At 39.3% G+C, this 5,315-nt stretch overlaps 1 pseudogene; it reads right to left on the reverse strand.

Moving 5' to 3' along the window:
* Positions 1-1,300: 1,300 nt before the first annotated feature.
* Positions 1,301-2,749, reverse strand: LOC144226113 (peptidyl-prolyl cis-trans isomerase D pseudogene; annotated as a pseudogene).
* Positions 2,750-5,315: the final 2,566 nt, after the last annotated feature.

The raw sequence follows: 5,315 nt of genomic DNA on the forward strand, positions 1-5,315 counted from the left end.
TGAACCACCCAAGTACTCCTTTTCACCATCTTAACTTCTAACAGTAATAATTAGTCTTATTTATTTTGTATTTTATATAAATATAATCAGCATCATTTCTTTTTCCTTTGGTTTGGGCTTTTTTATTTGGGCTTTGGTTTTTTGTTTTGTTGTTGTCATTGTAACACTGTTTTTTTTCTAATACTTTTTTTAAAGTTTATTTATTTTTGAGAGAGAGAGAGAGAGACACTGAGTGAGAGTGGGGGGGGGCAGAAAGAGGGGGAGACACATAGAATCTGAAGCAGGCTCCAGCCAGGTGCCCTGTAACACTGTTTTATTAAGAGTGAATTATTTTTGGGGTGCCTGGGTGGCTCAGTCAGTTAAGCATCTCACTTCACTGAGCCTGGGTGGCTCAGGTCATGATCTCACGGTTAGTGGGTTCGAGCCCCATGTTGGGCTCTGTGCTGACAGCTAGCTCAGAGCCTGGAGCCTGTCTTTGGATTCTGTGTCTCCTTCTCTCTCTGACCCTCCCCTGCTCATGCTGTTTCTATCTCTCTCTCAAAAATAAATAAACACTTAAACAAATTAAAAAAAAAAGAGTGAATCATTTTTGGGGACACCTGGGTGGCTCAGTCGCTTAGCATCTGACTTCAGCTCAGGTCATGATCTTACATTCATGAGTTTGAGCCCTGTGTGGGGCTCTGTGCTGACAGCTCAGAGCCTGGAGCCTGCTTCAGATTCTTTGTCTCCCTCTCGCTCTGCCCCTCCATCACTTGCACTCTGTCTCTCTCTCTCTCAAAAATAAATAAACATTTTTTAAAAAGTGAACCATTTTCAGTATTCCTAAACTGTAAATAATGGGAAACTGAAGTATCAAAGGAGACACATCAAGGGTCATATATTACATATATTACACACATTACAGATATCTATTGTATATTACAGACAATAACTTTAAATTTTTCCTTTTGCCTTTATACAATCAATGCATAAAGTAAAACTGAAATCTTTATTAGGCAAGCATTTTTGCATATGCTGCCTTCTCTTTATCTTTCTGTGCCTTTCTAAAAGTCAAAAGTCTATCTTTGACTTTTTTTATTATTTTTTTAACGTTTATTTATTTTTGAGACAGAGAGAGACAGAGCACAGCTGGGGAGGAGTAGAGAGAGAGAGACAAAATCTGAAACAGGCTCCAGGCTCTGAGCTGTCAGCACAGAGCCCGATGAGGGGCTCGAACCCACAGACGATGAGATCATGACCTGAGCTGAAGTCAGACGCTTTACCAACTGAACCACCCAGGTGCCCCTCTTTTGTTTGACTTTCAACAATTCTCCTGGATAGCTTTATCTTCCAGTGCTATCCCCTAAGCTTTCTTAAGATCAGCCAATGCTCAATCATATTCCTTTAATCCTTGCCGTCCTTGAGCTCATGATACAATGCTTTGGTATTTAATGGGTCTATTTCAAGAGCTTCCAAATCACTGTCAATTTCTCCCTGCCAATTTGGCATCTTCAGTTTATAAGCATCAATATTCAGCACGCAGCTTAAAGCTATAGGTTGCAGCTTCTATCTGCTTCCTCAATGCCAGCATTTGAACCTTCCACTTACCTTAAAACTTTTGTACAATTTGGGGGGCGCCTGGGTGGCTCAGTCGATTGAACAACTGAGTCTTGATTTCAGTTCAGGTCATGATCTCAGAGTTCACGGGATTGAGCCCCACATGCTATCAGCGCAGAGCCGGCTTGGGATTCTCTCTCTCTCCCTCACTGTCTTGTTCTCTGCACCCTCCTCTGCTTGTTCTCTTTCAAAATAAATAAATAAACATTAAAAAAAAAAACACTTTTGTATATATATATTTTTTTAATATTTTTATTTATTTCTAGGAGAGAGAGAGACAGCATGAGCAGGGGAGGGTCAGAGAGAGAGGAAGACACAGACTCTGAAACAGGCTCCAGGCTCTGAGCTGGCAGTCAGCACAGAGCCCGATGCGGGGCTCGAACCCACGAACCGCAAGATCATGACCTAAGCGAAAGTCAGACGCTTAACCGACTAAGCCACCCAAGCGCCCCTCACTTTTGTATATTTTTAACAACCATTTCCCACTTCTGGATTTGGAAAAAAAAGTATTTCCAATGTTTTTTAAGTCTTCTGTTATTAGCAAAATTTTATCTACATCTTCTAAATCTATATTATCTGCATCCTCAGAGAAATCTGGATGACTGTTACCAGAACCATCTTTTGGGAATATCATCCCCTTCCTTCAATTCTCTGCATTCTGCAATAATGCACAATTTGGCAAGGTTTTCACCTTTCACTTCTACATTTTCCAATATCCTTGCCACATCCAGTCCTTTAATTGCTTGGCCAAATACCACATGTTTCCCATACAAATGAGGAGTGGGAACTGTTGTGATTAAGAACGAAACCATTTGTATTGCAGCCCGCGTTTGTCATGCTCAATAAGAGAAATTTTTGTCTTCACATTTTTCACCATCAATACTTTCTCTACCTGTCCCATTTCATTATGGGAAGTCTCCACCTTGAATCATAAATTTCTTAATAATTTTATGGAAAGGGCACCCTTTGAAATGTAGAGGTTTCCCAGGGGTAGGCCCATGCCTTTTTCTTCTGTAGTTTTGGGTACAACATCTGCAAACAATTCTAAGACAGTTCAACCAATTTGCTCCCCTCCAATGTCCACGGCAAAGAAGATGGGGCTGGGGGGGTTACTGGGGTTGAAGGGCTTAGTTTGGGGGTCCTGGTGTGACATTTTCAATTGCAGATGTGTTTGGGAGTGGACTCTGATTTCTTTCAAGTTAAAAAGCTCTTTGGGGAGCCTAGGTGGCTCAGATGGTTAAGCATCCAACTCTGATTTTGGCTCAGGTCATGATCTCTCGGTTACTTGGAGCCTGCTTGGGATTCTCTCTCTCCCTCTCTCTCTCTCTGCCTCTCTTCCACTCGTTCTCTCTCTGTCTCTAAATTAATTAATTAATTAACAAACTTTAAAAAAATAAAAGCTTTTCTCTATTTATTCTATACACCTAGAAAAATATTTTAGCATTTTTAATTGTAATATTCATTATTTTATATTTATTTATTATTTATTTATTCATTTGAGAGAGAGAGAGAGAGACAGCATGAGAGAGCAGGGGAGGGGGATAGAGGGAGGAAGAGAGAATCTCAAGCAGGTGGAGCTGGAGGCAGGGCTGGATCTCACAAACCCTGAGATCATGATCTGAGCCAAAACCAACAGTCTGATGCTTAACTGACTGAGCCAGCCAAGGTGCCCTTACAGGCTTAACCGACTCAGCCAATCAGGAGTCCTTACAGGAAAAATATGCTAATGATTAGCATCTTAGGTTCAATCTGTCTCCATAAGAACACTTTGACAATTTATACACCAGAAATATGGCTATATCCATTTCCCTTATATCACCTTGAGCATTTTTTTTAATAACAAGAATAAATTGTATCTGGTTGTTTTACTTTTCATTCTGATAAAGATACACTGCATATATGGGCACAAAGATGACAATATAATTCAGAAGAAAGTGGAATAACATCTTTGAAGTACTAAAAGAAAACAATGTCAACCTAGAATTCTATATCAGGTGAAAATTGAATTGTCTTCTTATTTTTGACTATGACAAAGTAACTGGTATCAGACTAGTCCTCCCACCACACACACACCTAGAAAATTGCACAAAATATATGAAACAATTGTTTTAAGATATTGGGCAAAAACAGCATAGGATTGTAATCCCTGAGAGAAAAAGAAAGAAGACAAATTGTATGCACCTTCCAATCATCCTAACTACCTGCCCATCAGTACTCTTCAGATTATAGCACAAGGATGGGAAATCCAAGCAGAGTACAGGGGTTTCATTAAGCTGAGGAGACAGAGATTAGATTTGGGGGAGGGTGAGGAGGATGGATTCTGTGAGAAAGTCCCAGAGAGAAGAGAGCTATGCAAAGGAAGAGCACCACAAATTTGCATAGTGGTCTGTCTTTGGCTGAAAGGTAGGCTACGTGTATGGCATGACAAAGGAGACTTCTTGAAACTGACCAGAAGTCCACTACCAGGTAAAGAACAACTGCTGGGGAATTATAAAGTGAATCCTTACTGGAACTCACACAAGGAAGAAAGAAATTAGAGTTCCAACCAGTCAGACTGGACAGACTGTGTCAAATATTCAGAGCATTCATTAGATACCTTTAAAAAGCTATGCTCGGGGCGCCTGGGTGGCTTAGTCGGTTAAGCGTCCGACTTTCGCTTGGGTCATGATCTCACGGTTCGTGGGTTCGNTTTTAAATTAAATAAATAAATAAAATAAAAAGAGACCCAGAAATGACAGAAATTATGCAATCAATAGGTAAAGACTTCAAACATCTAAGTTCAAATATTTCAAGAAAACCATAAATCCAATGAAGAAAGAAAGAGAGACCATAAAAACGAAATAAAAAATACCATTATATGACCTTAACAGAAAAGTAGATGATGAAGTTGAAAAGATCAGTGAACTTGAAGATGCAGAAATAAGAAAGTAAACCGAAGCACAAAAAGAAAAGGAAGCTGGAGGGGAAATTAGCAAGCCTCAGTGACCTGTTGGATGATATCAAGCATTCTACCACACGTGTAACCTGGAGTACTGGAAAACAAGGGGAGCAGAAAAGAATATTTGCAGAAATTATGACAAAAAATTTCATCAGATTTAATGAAAAAATATCAATACCCAGATCCAAACAATTTGATGAGCCTCATGTAGGATAAACACAAAGAAAATTACACCTAGAAGTATAACCAAATTGCTAAACACCAATGATAAAAAAATAAATCTGGAAAGATGACAGAGAGAAAGATATATGACATAGACTGAAGCAAAGGTAAGTTTAAGCATTAAGTTCTCATCAGAAACTGTGCAAGACAGAAGACAATGGAATGACACGCCTTTAAAGTACTAAATGAAAAAAAAAAAGTCAGCCTAGAATGGTATTTTCAGTGGATGTAAAAATGAAGACCAAAAAAAAGATATTTTAAGACTAATAAAAGCTGAAAAATTTTATCACTTGTAAGAAATGCTAGAGGAGGTTCTTCAGATGGAAGAAAGATGATATCAAATGAAAACTCAGATGAACATAAATTAAGGGAATGGAAATAGCAAATTTGTGGGTAGATATAAAAAGTTCTGTAAGGGGAGCCTGGGTGGTTCAGTCGGTTAAGCGTCCAGATCCTTGCTTTTAGCTCAGGTCATAATCTCATGGTTGGTAGGTTTGCGCCCTGAGTCAGCTCTGCACTGACAATGTGGAGCCTGCTTGGGATTCTCTCTCTCTCTCTC

This window comes from Crocuta crocuta, unplaced genomic scaffold (assembly GCF_008692635.1).
Source record: "Crocuta crocuta isolate KB4526 unplaced genomic scaffold, BGI_CrCroc_1.0 scaffold549, whole genome shotgun sequence".
NCBI lineage: Eukaryota > Metazoa > Chordata > Mammalia > Carnivora > Hyaenidae > Crocuta > Crocuta crocuta.